General features: G+C 34.8%; 1 pseudogene; it reads left to right on the forward strand.

Moving 5' to 3' along the window:
* Positions 1 to 344: 344 nt before the first annotated feature.
* LOC127873253 (peroxiredoxin-5, mitochondrial-like) lies at positions 345 to 16,697 on the forward strand (annotated as a pseudogene).
* The last annotated feature ends 214 nt before the right edge of the window (positions 16,698 to 16,911 follow it).

The raw sequence follows: 16,911 nt of genomic DNA on the forward strand, positions 1-16,911 counted from the left end.
CCCTGGTTTCGTCACCCATGGTGCACAGCTTGCAAGTAGCAGATACCTCGTTCCGATGAAACCCTGCTGAATTACATTGCAGGATATAGGTTCCTGTAAGGAGCCGGGCTTTGAGTTCAGCTCCCCGGACCTCATGTGGTTTTGGATCGGTTGATGCCCAAAGATTGTGTGGGTGTTCAATAGGTGGAGATTGTACCTGTATGTACTTTGCAGTAGATTGTGTTGATAGTTCATCCTTCCATGTGCTCTCCCAGTAGTATGTTGTTGCATTTCTGAATGTGGTCTTCTATTGATGTTTTGACGGGGGATTCTGTAGTAAGTCATCGATGTGGCATTTAGTGTGATGTAAACAACATAAATCGATTAAAAATGGCAGCAGCTGTTAGACGAAGTTATATTAACATACTGAACAGCACCAACAGAACAGACTTTGTAAAAACACATATACGATGGTATTTAAAGGTATTAAGATTATACGTGTTTGCTTCGTTTGGCAATTTTAGAACCTCCTAGTCTAGTAAAGGACTTGCTGGCACTCACCTTAAAACTTGATCAATTTTCGGATGGTTGGCTTCGTTCTATGGGCAATAGTTTGGTTATTTAGGAAGGCGCATTAATGCTTCAGAATCATAATGACAATATATAATGAAATATGAAAGTGGTGATTACAAGTTTTGAATGTCATTCTACAATGTAATATTATTTCTTTTTATTAACTGGGTTAGAGCACGGACTCTTGATTACACAGATAAGAAACGGGACTGTTACGCCAAATATCTTGTTGTGTCTAAGTCATGTGACCGTGTCGTAACTATCGATCTTTTATCGAAGCGCCAAGGTTATACATTTGATGTACCCACTCACGTATTTTGTTCAATTATAGTTTCATTTCTAGGCTGATTTTGACAAATTATATATCTTTAGAAAGCTTACGTAACGTAGTTTTCAGATATATTAAGTTTTTCTTCTGATTTCTACAGCCCGGCGAGTTATAACTTTAACTTTTGCAAATATCATACCGTTTTGGAGTGTTAGAATCTAGATTTACGGTTGACAAGTTAGTACTTTAAACCGATTTGTAGCGTTTATATTTGGAGTTCAGTTTTAAAAATAACATCTTGCTTAGGAGAATAGAATTCTGTATATGATAGAAAAAAAAATGGTTTAAAAATGAAAGCAAGTAAGGAATGAAGGCGGAAGAAAGTAGCGCGCGGTCCTAACAAACCGAACTGATGCTAAGGTCTTGGCGATTATGCTTTTGTTTAGATACCGGCCATTGAATTTCCTTTGCCATGATTATTATATTTTGTATGGAATATATTGAAATATTTTGTTCTAGAGACATATCAATAAAGCTAAGTTTTAATGAAGCTTAATAAATTAACGATTTCAGCTCTTGATTATAACACAGAAAGGGTGTTTAATAGTGTTTTATACAGGAAGGAAAAGAGGCGTGGTGCAAAATTTCAAAAAAGGGCACTTAAGCGCGCGACATCCATAAAAAGGGCACAAATATATCGGTATAGTGACTTAATAACAAGCTTTGTTACACACAAACATTGTATGTATAGTTTTGAGATTTATTGTTGAATAATTTAACCAACAAAATCCAGAATGTATATTTTATTATGTGTTTTATATTTTCATGTAGTAACAAAAAACAAGTTTAAACACCATAGGATATACATGATATACAACTGGCTTCCCTGTCAGCACTCAAGTCGAGGACTTTATATGACAACTGGGCTTTCAAATAACTTAATTATTTTATTTTTATTTAATAAATGACATGGTGAAATATGCATGTACTAAAATTAAAGTGTTGCCGCATAAAATTGTAAACGGGTATTGTTTTCACTTTGAACTTTCATGACCACGTTGTATTGTGTACATTTTATTTCGCAGAAAGTGTAACTAGGAACGGCGCCGTACTGTCTTTTGTTCATTGTCAATTAATTCAATACACGTTAATTGGTCTCCAATATAAACTTGTTTTGCTTACAAAGCAATTTGCATCAATTTCTAATTTACGTTTCGTCGAAAGTGGAATGCCAAAATCGGAAAGCGTACGTTGCGACATTCCAAACACGAATGAGAAGTGGTACAAGTTCAATATTTTTGTAAAATTCATATCTGTGTTTGCCAATTAACATATTTTGACAAGTTACAAACGGGTCATAATGTTCTTAATTGAACCAATGGTGCAGGTTACTACTGTTACAACAATTAACAACTTTTGGCCAAACAGGGTCCAAGACGGGGTATCAACTTCTTTGCAGACATTCACATGTTATTGTAATCAAAACATCGTGACAATAAACAAGCACGTGCTCCAATTAAGCGCGCTCTGCTTAACCGTGAACAGCAAACGTGTTAAGATTGTCGTCTGCTACAATTCATCAACACACATCTACTGTGAGCCTGCGCCAATTGTATTGGATAGGAGGCGGAGCGTTATTTTAATCGACAGCTTTAATATGAGCCTGCGCCAATTGTATTGGATAGGAGGCGGAGCGTTATTTTAATCGACAGCTTTAATATGTCACGGATTGCTATTTTCGGCGTATGGCCAATTTTCAGGAAGTACAGTGGACGTCATGGGGCTTTGTAATCAGCGTATGGAAACAATTATCGGGCGTAATATACGGCCGTACGCCGCTTAGTGCAAGCCCTGTTAATTAAATTTTATTAACTTAAAACTGTTTTGCATTAAATTGAAATCAAATCAATATTTTACAGATACAACCTTTTTTTTTAAATTTAATTACGCGTAAAAATAAATATTTTTATATAACTGAATTATGCATGAAATGCACAATTTCCACGTGAATAACATCGAGGTTTTCATCAAGTCTCCTAAGTAACTGTGCACTCCGGTAGTGTTACAAAGCCACTGAAATTATCGATTGATATTGACACATGGTTATTCACGCATGATGAATTCACAACCGCGCGAATCTTCGCTGATAATAGCTTGGTTAATAGGCAATTAAGATGTTATCAATAAGGTCGCGCACGGCGGAAAACAGGGCGGCGGCCTTTGAAAGGGCAGCGTGGCGCTGATTTGCTTTGAAAGGGGCAGCGAGGCGCTTCAAAAAAGCAACGGCCCGGATAAAACACTAAGTGTTAATTTTATGATGAAACAGCATATATAGCGGACCCTCTTGATATTTTTCGGCTTTGCATACTTCTAATATAATGGGTGTCAAAACATTCATTGTTTTTTGTTTATTATAAAAAAGGTAATTATGTAAAATTATATGAAAGGTTATTAACCATAAATTATAAATTAATTAAAATTATTTAGAGGTTCTTGAAAATCACGGTCAACTATCTATGCATGTATATTGAAATATCTTTATAAGTTATCAGAGTTATAAATATATAGAATTCTAAATTATAACTCTGTATTATTTGTATTTTTCGGAAAGATTATTTAACCCTGTTGTGGTCAAATGAGAATGCTGTTTTTAATCGTGTTGTTCCGTACACTACCATACACTTTTTATAGGACTACGAAATGACGGAGTTTTTAACCGGTACCCGCTAAATACGTTAAATGTTAAGTATTAGATTTTTTTAATGTTTAAAATGTACATGTATAGGTATTAAGCACTTATAATAATTATGATTAAGCTGGCTGACATCTATACAGTATTTAGTTTATGGCAATCTGTATGGGCAGATGACTATGAATGTTTTCAATACGCTACATATCTTATAAACGCAAAATTGAGTATTTGGCGTTACATTACTCCAAGAAATGACCACTAATACCACGAGAAGACATGGAGGTATCATAAAAAGTGTAAACTGACCAGACATTGCCACCTGTGGTTAGGGACCAATATACAAGTATAGGTCCCTGCGGCGTATGACACCATAGTGTTATTTAGTATTGGTCAGCACAGTATCTGATCATAACGAGATAATTGGTTTGTGCTGAACACAGGGGCAATAAAACCACAGATCTATCAATAAACAAGATTATTGAGATATCTTTTATTGAACACCGCGATAAAAATGCTCAAACCACGGACTCTAGATTACACGGATAAGAAACATGGCAACATTCTCAGAATCATCACTGCTATATGTGTAATCACCTAACAATTCGTCTAAAAATAATTTATATATTTGAGTTGAAGACGATGTACTGTTGTATAAGTCTGAATAAACTATCTGTCTGACTGTCTAAATCTAAGCCGTCATCGTCCCAGTGAAAAAAAATCTGATTTTGAATAGTTGGACATGATGCCCTGATGTCAAAATACGAAATGACCCACATAACACCGACCGTGATTTTCAAGAATCTTTAATAAATTGATAATTTAAGGTTAATAACATTTCATATAATTATACAAAATTACCTAGTTGAATGATAATAAACAGCAAACGATGAATGTTTTTGACACCCCTTTTATTTCAAGTATGCATGCAAAGCCGAATAATATCGAGAGGGTCCGCTATATACGCTGTTTCATCATAAATTTAACACCCTTTCTGTGTTATAAACAAGAGCTGAAATCGTTAATTTATTAAGATTCATTTATAATAAGCTTTATTGATATGTTTCGTGAACAAAATACTAAAATATATTCCATAAAAAATATAATAATCATGGCAAAGGAAATTCAATGGCCGGTTTCTAAACAAAAGCATAATCGCCAAGACCGTAGCATCAGTTCAGTGCGTTAGGAACGCGCGCTACTTTCTTCCGCCTTCATTCCTTAATTACTTTCGTTTTTAAACATTTTTTTCTATCGTATACAGAATTCTATTCTCCTAAGCAAGATGTAATTTTTAAAACTGAACTCCAAATAAAAACGCTACAAATTGGTATTAAGTACGAACATGTCAACCGTAAATCTAGATTCTAAAACTCCAAAACGGTATGATATTTGCAAAAGTTAAAGTTATAACTCGCCGGGCTGTCGAAATCAGAAGAAAAACTTAATATATATTTATATATCTGTTTACTAAGTAACGTTACAAAATACTACAATATATTCCATAAAAAATATAATTATCATGGCAAAGGAAATTCAATGGCCGGTTTCTAAACAAAAGCATAATCGCCAAGACCGTAGCATCAGTTCAGTGCGTTAGGAACGCGCGCTACTTTCTTCCGCCTTCATTCCTTAATTACAATCGTTTTTAAACATTTTTTTTTCTATCGTATACAGAATTCTATTCTCCTAAGCAAGATGTAATTTTTAAAACTGAACTCCAAATATAAACACTACAAATTGGTATTAAGTACAAACATGTCAACCGTAAATCTATATAGATTCTAAAACTCCAAAACGGTATAATATTTGCAAACGTTAAAGTTATAACTCGCCGGGCTGTCGAAATCAGAAGAAAAACTTAATATATATTTATATATCTGTTTACTAAGTAATGTAAGCTTTCTAATGATATATAATTTGTCAAAATAAGTCGAGAAATGAAACTAAAATTTAACAAAAGACGTGAGTGGGTACATCAAAATGTTTAACCTCGGCGCTTCGCTGTACGCTAATTGTAAAAGATCGATAGCCACAACACGGTAAAACGCGCGGTGGTAAAACATAAAATGTGTATTTCTTGTGTTTAACTCGCTATAAATCCATTAATAACAGCGGGAATATACTAAAAGTTATATTTTTTTGAAAGAGGAATTAATAAGCAACAAGATAACGTATAAACCAATAAAATCGGATGAATAGTTTTTGCATAAGATTGAATTTACTACAGTAAGGGTCAAATACTCGATTCATCTCCTATCAATATACACAGTTCACTCCGTGGTTAGAGATTGTTGTTTTCCACTTTTAACAATTAAACACTTTATTTAGTTAATTTTTTAAACAATTCAGTGAATAGTTCAGCAATATATGTTGCCTTGTTGTTAAAACATACAATTGTCTGTCCTTCTGTGTAATAGGGCTGTCAGGTAAGCACAATGGTTGGTACACATGCTTCTCACATATGCAACTTTATTTCAATCCCTGTTCCAGGAAGCATGTACATTTGGCAGGTGCTTACAGACAGGTGGGGTTTCCTCTAGCTGCGCCCCTCCATCTCAGCAATTGTTTTCTTTTTTAAACAAGAGCTGTCTCCATCGGAAGACATGTGCCCCCGAAAAACACTTTTTTCGAAACTCATATTTCGAAACCTTAACGCGGACCCAAAGTTCAAGGTCAAAATTAGTGTGCCTATGGGAATGCCTTGTCCATGAACACATGCATACCAAATATGAAGGTTACATCTGAAGCGACATAGAAGTTATGAGCATATTCGGAACATTAAAGCAAAATTATGACGGAAAAAACAGACGGACAGTGCGACCACTATATGCCCTCCTTCGGGGGCATAAAATTACCCATATAAGATACTTTAAAAATTGAGAAAAAACTACCAAATTTTCCATTGCCATGTGAAAAATTCCCCGAAAAGGAAGGTGAATTTCATCAATTACATTTCCAAAGTGGATTATTTGCATTTAAACATATATAATTAGCTCTGAAACTGAATATTTGAAGCCAAAATGCATGTAAATAAATATTTGAATTAGTTTGTGCAATCAATACCAAGCGATTAGGAAGACCCATAATTCCCAATCTGAAGATTTGAAGACATTAATTTTCCCAACTTTAAGGTTTTTTGTGCTCATTTGTACCATATTGGTACAGTACTGCAATTTTCCCAATAGGGAACAAAATCGCTGCATCTCAAAACCACATTAAAATTGAAACCTTGTCAGTAACAAACCAATAACTGGAGATTGCAGCTTAAGTTCAAAATGAAACCCTACTTTCGTGAATCTAGTAAGTTAATTAGGTAGGAGTGTTGGGAAACACTCTATGTCAACACATAGTGCAGCCTCAGGCACAGAGGAACCTCATAAACTTAGAAATATCGCTACACACACACACACACACAAGTGTAAAGGTTTTAGATTGAGATTTTTTTAGACTTGACATTCTGCATGATTTTTCTTGCTTGTGGATTGTACACTTTGTGTTATGAAGTATCAGTTATTCAGTAGTACAATCATAGTGTTTTGGTTTGAATTCATACTCACAACAATGCAAGTATTCAGAAGTTTTAAGGTTTTTTTTCCAACACATGACTAAAGCATTTTTCATTATATAAGAACAATTTCAAATTTGGGAACTTTTGCAGCGAGGAATTCCTGTACCATCTGTGGATCTTTACGTGGACACTCCCAATAATAAAGTGAATGCCCATGAACTCTTCAAAGGAAAGAGAGGAGTCCTGTTTTCTGTGTTGGGGGCCTTCACGCCGGGATGTAAGGTAGGAAAATTAATGATCAATTATTTCACAAAAGTTAACACTCTATTACTTATCAATGCTTAACATTCTGCTTTTGCTATAATAAGAAAGCTGGGATCATGAAAGCATGTATTATTTGTTAAGGAAATCATTTAAAATGTTAATGGCATGTTACTGTTTTTGAATTGTCACTTTATAGGTATTTATTATACAATATTTACAATGGCTTTTTATGCAAAGTATCTTGCATATTCTCTCCATTTATTGCAATATCAATTTTGCAAGGAATCTTTTTTATGCCCCCGGATCAATAGATCGGGGGTATATTGTTTTTGTCCTGTCTGTCTGTCTGTCTGTCCAAAACTTTAGCCTTGGTTAAAGTTTGATAACTTTTGCAATATTGAACATACCAACTTGATATTTACCATGCATGTGTATCTCATGAAGCTGCTCATTTTGAGTGGTGAAAAGTCAAGGTCAAGGTCATCCTTCTAGGTCAAAGGTCAAATATCATTGTATTTTTCTTTCCTAAAACTTTAACCTTCGTTAAAGTTTTATCATAACTTTTCTAATATTGAACACAGCAACTTCATACTTGGCATGCATGTGTATCTCGTGGAGCTGCACCCGGATCAATAGATTGGGGGTATATTGTTTTTGTCCTGTCTGTCTGTCATTCTTTCCATAACTTTAACCTTGGTTAAAGTTTGATAACTTTTGCAATATTTAACATACCAACTTGATATTTACCATGCATGTGTATCTCATGAAGCTGCTCATTTTGAGTCGTGAAAAGTCAAGGTCAAGGTCATCCTTCAAGGTCAAAGGTCAAATATCATTGTATTTTTCTTTCCTAAAATTTTAACCTTCGTTAAAGTTTTATCATAACTTTTTAAATATTGAACACAGCAACTTCATACTTAGCATGCATGTGTATCTCGTGGAGCTGCACATTTTGAGTGGTGAAAGGTCAAGGTCATCCTTCAAGGTCAAAGGTTAAAATTAAAAAAATAAAAAAATTCATTTCTCCAATCAATCTCTTACTTACTTCTCGTGGAGCTGCACATTTTGGGTGGTGAAAGGTCAAGGTCAACCTTCAAGGTCAAACTATAAAAAACATAAATTTTCATAACTTTTTATGTCCCCCACTTTAGTAGTGGGGGACATATTGTTTTTGCCCTGTCTGTTGGTTGGTTTGCGCCAACTTTAACATTTTGCAATAACATTTGCTATATTGAAGATAGCAACTTCATATTTGGCATGCATGTGTATCTCATGAAGCTGCACATTTTGTGTGGTGAAAGGTCAAGGTCATCCTTCAAGGTCAGAGGTCAAATATATGTGGCCAAAATCGCTCATTTTATGAATACTTTTGCAATATTGAAGATAGCAACTTCATATTTGGCATGCCGCATGCATGTGTATCTCATGGAGCTGCACATTTTAGTGGTTGAAAGGTCAAGGTCAAGGTCATCCTTCAAGGTCAGAGGTCAAATATATGTGGCCCAAATCGCTTATTTTATGAATACTTTTGCAATATTGAAGATAGCAACTTGATATTTGGCATGCATGTGTATCTCATGGAGCTGCACATTTTGAGTGGTGAAAGGTCAAGGTCAAGGTCATCCTTCAAGGTCAGAGGTCAAATATATGTGGCCCAAATTGCTTATTTTATGAATACTTTTGCAATATTGAAGACAGCAACTTGATATTTGGCATGCATGTGTATCTCATGGGAGCTGCACATTTTGAGTGATGAAAGGTCAAGGTCATCCTTCAAGGTCAAATATATGGGTCAAAATTGCTCATGTAATGTCACTTCTGCAATATTGAAGCTAGCAATTTTATATTTGAAATGCGTGTGTATCTCAAGGAGCTGCACATTTTGAGTGGTGAAGGGTCAAGGTCATCCTTCAAGGTCAAACGTCATATAGGGGGACATTGTGTTTCACAAAACACATCTTGTTTAATTTTGAACACAGCAACTTCATATTTGACATGCATGTGTATATCGTGGAGCTGCACATTTTGAGTGGTGAAAGGTCAAGGTCATCCTTCAAGGTCAAAGGTATTAAAAAAATGCGGCGCATTAGGGGGCATTGTGTTTCTGACAAACACATCTCTTGTTGTTCATGAATTTGTAATGCACATTTTTATACAGATATTGTTTTCTTGTTTATTTCTCAGCCCATTTTGTTTCAGACACATATGCCTGAATATTTGGACAACTATGATAAATTCAAGGTGGGTCTAGAAAATACAACATGTATGTCATTTGACATAAATTAAAGAAATATGACCACCAACAAGTCAACCTAAAGATTTATTTTATAGTGCAAGCATTAATGATTCAATTTGGAAAGGTACTTTACACACAAAGAATGTTGTACAAAAAAGCTACCTGTTTATGTTTAAAGTAAATCTTCATTCATTATTAAATTGTTTGATGTTTATTTAATTTTTATGATCATGCATTCTTGTGACATTTCTTAATTCATGTGATACTACAGGCGGAAGGTTTTGACGTTATAGCATGTGTGGCAGTAAATGATCCATATGTGGTATCAGCTTGGGCTGAATCTCTGAATACCAGGAATAAGGTAACTGTCATAGATTTGTTTGCTTTAGGTTAAAACATAATATAATTTGTAGATATTTGTAGATATGTTAGCCTCAATGCTCTAGTAAGACTGAGCTGTTGTATTCAGACATCTCCGTTGTCTTCACTCCTTTCCCACTTAGAAGTAAAGTGAAAATGGCTACCTATATGCAAACAGCATAAAACCAGAACAGCCTGCAAGTAACTTGCAGTCTGTTCAGGTTTTATACTGTTTGCTGCTCATCAGTATCTAAGGTTTGGAGATGAAGCTTTAAAAACTTGAATCTACTTAGAAAGGCCTTAAATTAAATATAACTTTCGAAGGGACTACAAATGTGTAAAATTACGTATCTAAGTGCTCAAGGGTTAAATTAGGTGTTCACACTTCATCTGAAACTTCTTGGTGGATTTTTAACAAACTTTGTTGGAAGATTCCTGAGATGGTCATTGTACACTTTGAATGTTAGGAAAACTTAGGGGCCATTTAAATGTATATGATGTTTTAAATATGATGAGTTTTGCTCTGAATTGTGAGATATGATTGTGAAGTGTTATGTTATTTATGCGAAGAAATCTGGGAAAAAAGGTCTAATGCACGTGTGAAAGTGTTGTCCCAAATTAACCTGTACTGTCGGCACAGGGCAATCAGGGACACACTTTCCGCCGAGACTGGATTTTCACTTAGAGGCAATATTTAACAATTTTATTTTATAAAACAGAAAGTTAAGTCCAGGGCTCACACTAGGGGGCGACGTGAGCGACTAAGTCGCTTTATTACGCCAAACGTCGCCTAAAAATTAAGAAACTGTAGATAAAAAGCGACTTCAAGTCTCCCTCTTACCGGAATTTTTTACATCCGTTTTTCCTGATTAGCCTGTGCAGACTAGTCAATTAATGTTATAATACGGAATCCTTCAGTCCTGAGAACAAACATAGAACATTATCAATCGTATTACCATAGCAAATAAACTTGTGATATAATGTAAAAAGCAACCATATAATAACTAATTAATCATTTTGATGCATGGATATTAACTGCTTGGACACCCTTTTGATTTTAAAATGCCACTTCATGTAACTAAGTCATGTTTATTTATGAGTTAATCAATGATTATTACTTTCTTAAATGTTACCACCCAGATTCTGATGCTGGCGGACCCTAAGGGCAGAGTTTACCAAGGCAATTGAAATGGATCTGGACTGCAGTCATATAATGGGAACTGTCAGATCGAAACGGTAGGTCGATGTGGTAACATCCTTTCAAATGTTTGGTCCAAATTGTTGGTCTATATGGTCAAATCATGAGAAATGTTAGACCAAACGGTAGGTACTGTGAAACCATTTTTATTTTCGCCAGCACGAAATGTCGCTCATTTTTATAAAAATGACGTTTTTGTCAGCACTTAAATTCGCCAATTCCTGACTTGAAAACGAAATAAAAAGCTTCAGTCAATATCCGATTTGTTTGTCCGAAATATATCGCGGTTGCGATAAATCGTAGTAGGGAAAGAGGGGAGGACACTTGAGTCACTGGCAGGAGGTGGGGCCCTGTTTGTCACATGTCAATATACTAGTCTTTTGTTATCAGGTGATCAGTAATGTACCCCCCTTAGTGTATCATTATTAAGAATAGCAGATTAGTGGGACCGAATAACCGTTAATGAGTGTTTGAAAACAGTGAAGCAATTGCCAATTGGTCTTATCATTTATTATCATCGCCAAACCTAATAACAATCTACCTTTATCTGCGCAAATTAGAGAAGATGCGATGATTATTGGTTAAAATTAGTGTAAGCAAAATATTGATCAATTTTCAATAAAGTTTCCAGGTTTGCATCGTAAATATTTGATCACTTTAAATACAATAATTTTCTGAAGTGTAAAATTAACAGTGCATTATGGCGACAGTGTTTCATAGTGCACAATCAGATTTAATTGTAACAACCAATAGGCGACTGAGTTTAATTTAGATTGAATGCAATAGGATACAAAGCAATGCTTTATGCGTCATACTCAGTCATTCAAAAAATGTGCTTTCCAGGGATTTCCTGAAAAGTGAATTTATGTAAACAAATACCCTACGTTTGGATGAAACTAATCGTCATGATTGCTAATTTCTCTTTACCTGTTACGTTTTTAATTGCTACATGTAACACATTGAAACATGTATCGTAAAACTTGTCAAAGCTGTCAATAATTAAACTATCGATAGCCCATAAACGAAGCACAAGCTATTTTTACATCTGTTTTGTAGTTAAACGCAAACAACCAAACGCAAATCAATATGTTCTGTATAAATTTGTCATCAATGCGGAGAATGTATATAAGTCAGGTGTTGATCACACATCATCATCTTTTAATTTCGTTTATTGTCTTTGATCCGGATCGGCTGCGTGGAGGCTGTATAATTTGCAACAACACAATGGGTAATAAAGTTATTAACAATAAGCACTCATTATTACTTTTCTACCTAAACGAAGTCAACGCAGTCGATACAGCTGTACTGCACTCGCGTTTTAGAGCAATGTCATGTGTCAGTTAAGTACACTGTGTAATCTATTACAAAACAGACGGAGTATGTATGCGTGGATTACGTTGGATTTAAGGGCCTCATGCCTTTGAAAATTCAGTCTTAATAATTTGTTCAAATATGGGACATAATTGTTCGTTAGGATCTTGAATTCGTCAATCGGTAGACTGACGGAATACACGAAAATTAATGCCTGACGATTAATAATGGTTGCGAAGTATATGTGCTTACATTAATGCAACTGTCACATCCAAATGGAGGTCTTTGAAGTCACATGATGGCAACTGTCAAATCCAAATGGTAGATGAATGGGGTCACATCCTAGAAACTGTTAGGTCCAAATGGTAGGTCTATGTTTAACATTAATGGATCTGTCATCACATCCAAACAGTAGGCCTATGTGGTCTCATTATGGCCATTGTTTAGTCCATCTTGGCAACTTTATTCAGAATGACAGGTCAATGCAATCACATCATATCCAAACAGTAGACCTATGTGGTCTTATCATGGCAATTGTTTGGTCCAAATGGTAGGTCTATATGGTCATACTTAGGAAACTGTCAGATCCAAATGGTAGGTCTATATGGTTATACTTAGGAAACTGTCAGATCCAAATGGTATGTCTATGTGGTCACATCTGGGCAACTGTAAATTCAGAATGGTAGGTCTATGTGGTCACATTATGGCAACTGTCCAATCCAAACAGTTGGTTGATGTGGTCACATATGGAAAATGTCAGATCCAAATAGTGGGTCTTTGTAGTCACATTGTGAAAACTGTCAGATCCAAACAATGGGCCTTTGTAGTCACATCAGAGAACCTGTTAAGTCCAAATGGAAGGTCGAAGTCACATAAATGGGAACTGAAAGATCCAAAGGAGAGATCTATTAAGTCTCTTAAGGGGAACTGTTGGACAGGCAGGTTTTTTAATTCACATCATGCACGTCCACTATTATCTTGTTTTTCAGTGTGAGTTCCTTTTATTTCTTCTATGAAATTAAGGCTATAATTAAATTTATTCTTAAAAAGAGGTAGAGAATGATTGAATTTTAAAATAATAAAAATAAGTAAAGGGAAGCTCATTTTGTCTGCAGAAATTTCAAGGCTTTAACACAAGCCTAGTATTCTTTTGATTGCTTTCTCTCCCTTTCATCCCCATTTTTCTGTGGTTGCCATGACCTAGTGGATACAGGGTGCAGTATCAACGGGGTTTGCAGGGGTTTACAGACGGGCTGGGCAGAATCTGAATGTAAACACACCGTTAAGGACTGTATTTTTGCAAGTTTTCAAGTTATTGAAATACATTTGCATACATCTTTAGTGCATATAAGTTTTTCTTGCAGTTTGTATCAATATCTTAAGGCTGAAGAATAAATCCTTGAATACATCTGAAATTGGTGACAAAATTTCACTTTGTGTAAAGCATAACCATGTAGTATTAATCAAATGTTTTAACAAGAACACAGGCTTTTTAAATAAAGTAATTCCGTTTTGTGTTTCACATTGCCATAAACAGCATACAAATCTGTCTTTTATGCACTAGTTGAAATTCTTAAGAACAATTGTTTTAAAAAGTTATTTGAAAAAAAAGCACCACTTACCATTGTGTTTACATCCATTAATGTTTAATAGGAATCCCCACAAAGTCATGTGATCCTGCACCTTGAATAGGGAGTTCATGGGTTCCATCCTCACCCAGTAAGCGTTTTTAAATCTCCCCAAAAGACATTAAATACTGGTTCAACCTAGGAGACCGACTTTAAGAGTGTTTCAATTAGCCTTTTGCTTTCAATGAAGTTTAGCTAAAATAAAAATAAATTTAAACTAATCTCCATGTTTCAGGTATTCAGTGGTGATAGAAGACAGTGTGATCAAGGGTTTCAACATGGAGCCTGACCACGGGGGACTGGCATGCTTGCTTTGCATCAAAAACTTGAAATCATTAAACACTGTGAACACTTAGTGTACTAGAATGGGCCCCTGTGGTATTGGAATTGTAAAAATAAAAAAGTATATGTGCAGGACAGTGCCAAAGATTTTGTGTTGTACACAAAACCTTGTGATAGCTCAGTGTAGATTCTGACTGGTTAAGTTCAGATTTTGCTGCTGGGTTCTGGATTGTTGTTCCGAAAGTTTCCATGGGAATCTTAAGTTATGGAGCGGTATGAAAGGCCTGTGTACATGAATTTTGATAATGTTTTCAATGTACAGGGTAAGCAAACTAATGTTGAGATATTATTAATCATAAACATTTAAATAAAGAAGACCTTATGAAACAAATAAGGGCTTGACAAACCATTTAATTTACCGGACATGTATCATATATTTGTGAATATGTATCGTATTAAAGCATTAAATGATTGTGATAAATGTGGCCACATTCATATGGTAGAATGCTTAAAACTTGGAGGACGAAATTTCATGTTCTCTTAAAGTGACCAAAAAAAATATTTCTGTCATAAAGATGCATAATTAAAATTGGAAGGAAAAAATTACTTATAAACATTTCATTACTTAAACTAGCATATAAATTGTTAATGTTTTGGCATAGTTTGAGAGACAGTATCACACATTTATATTAGGTATTTTTAAGACACATTTGCACTTTTATTACAAATATATAATACCAGTATGCGCACAATGCATATTTACTATCCAAGATTCATAATATAGACACATATTTTGGTGCTGGTTTTGAATATGTGAGGGAATAAAATTACAAATAAAAGAAAAAAATTAATTCGCAAAATTAAACCCATTCTTAAGTAATTTAGAAGAAAACTCTAGTTTGTATTATTTTATCATCTAAACCCTTTTCCACTCAGAAGCAAAGTAAAATGGCTATGTGCGGACAGCATAAAACCAGAGTAACTTGCAGTCTGTTCAAGTTTTGTGCTGTTTGCTGCTCAAAAGTATTTAAGGGTTTGAAATGAACTTTTTAACTTGAATCTAGTAGGAAAGGTCTTTAATTAAATTTAACTTTCCAAGGGACTACAAATGCGTCAAAATATGTATCTAAGTGGTAAAGGGTTAATTGACATTCCATATGCTGTAAGCACTGAATTGTGTGATCTGATCATGCTAGTCTGATCCTCCATTTTCTTATAAATGTTGAATGCCTAACTAGATGATTAAGAAATGTTTTCAAACTAAATAGAAATTTCAAATTCAGACTGGTATTGTGTTTAGCTCATCAAAGCGTTCAAGGTGAGCTATTGTGATCACCTGATGTGTCTCATGTTTGCCGTTCATGTTCATTGTATAGGAACATTTCTCTCTATCTGATGCTGCTGAAGTTTTACTTTATGTTTAATATTTGATCTTGATGAAACTTGGTAAGTCTTCTAAGAATGTCTATCATGACAATATCAGGGCCAAGTTTGAATCTGGGTCATGTATGTTCAAAAACTACAATAGATCACCATGTCGTATCTTAAAAAAAACAACTTTTTACCAACTCTATGAGCCACATTCATGCTAGCATTTTTATGATAAATAAAAAATATGTTCAAGTATGTTTCCTTTTAAATGCTGTGCTCTGATCTGTATCTTTACCGAGAAATTTTGTAAGTGTACTGTGTACATTTTAGTATGTTTTATAATTTTAAGTAGTGCATAAATCACATGTTTTTGGTCCCCTACCGGTTTCACCGGAGGGGACTTCTGGTTTGTGCTCCGTCTGTCTGTCTGTCCATCCGTCACACCTTTCTGGATCCTGCGATAACTTTAAAAGTTCTTAATTTTTTTCATGAAACTTGGAACATGGATAGATGGCAATATGGACATTATGCACGTCATTTCATTTTGTTCCTACGTCTAAAATTCTAGTTGCTATGGCAACAAATAGACAAAAATATTGCTGAAAATGGTGGTTTTCTGGATCCTGCAATAACTTTAAAAGTTCTTAATATTTTTCATGAAACTTGGAACACGGATAGATGGCAATATGGACATTATGCACATCGTTTCATTTTGTTCCTAAGTCAAAAATTCTGGTTGCTATGGCAACAAATAGACTAGAAATACTGCTGAAAATGGTGGTTTTCTGGATCCTGCGATAACTTTAAAAGTTCTTAATATTTTTTCATGATGAAACTTTGAACATGGATAGATGGCAATATGGACATTATGCACGTCATTTCATTTTGTTCCTACGTTAAAAAATTTGGTTGCTATGGCAACAAATAATAAAATATTCTGACAATGGTGTAATTTCTGACAATGGTGGAGCCGGTAGGGGACTTTTATTGCTTGGCAATAGTCTTGTTAATTGCTCTTTAAGTGCTTGTACTCTTATCAATGATCTGCACTAGATGCAGCGGGAGAACTATTGTTTATTCTGGATGTACATTATGCAATAAATCATTTAACGTTTACTATTCCTTACCTTTTTGTTACTTTGCTGTTAACATAAAACCATAGTGGTGCTAACATGACGCTATCTTGGCCAGTGTAATCATAAAACTCTGTAGGGAAATCTTACATAAGGTTGTACTTTTGC

Source organism: Dreissena polymorpha, chromosome 3 (genome assembly GCF_020536995.1).
Source record: "Dreissena polymorpha isolate Duluth1 chromosome 3, UMN_Dpol_1.0, whole genome shotgun sequence".
NCBI classification, from domain to species: domain Eukaryota; kingdom Metazoa; phylum Mollusca; class Bivalvia; order Myida; family Dreissenidae; genus Dreissena; species Dreissena polymorpha.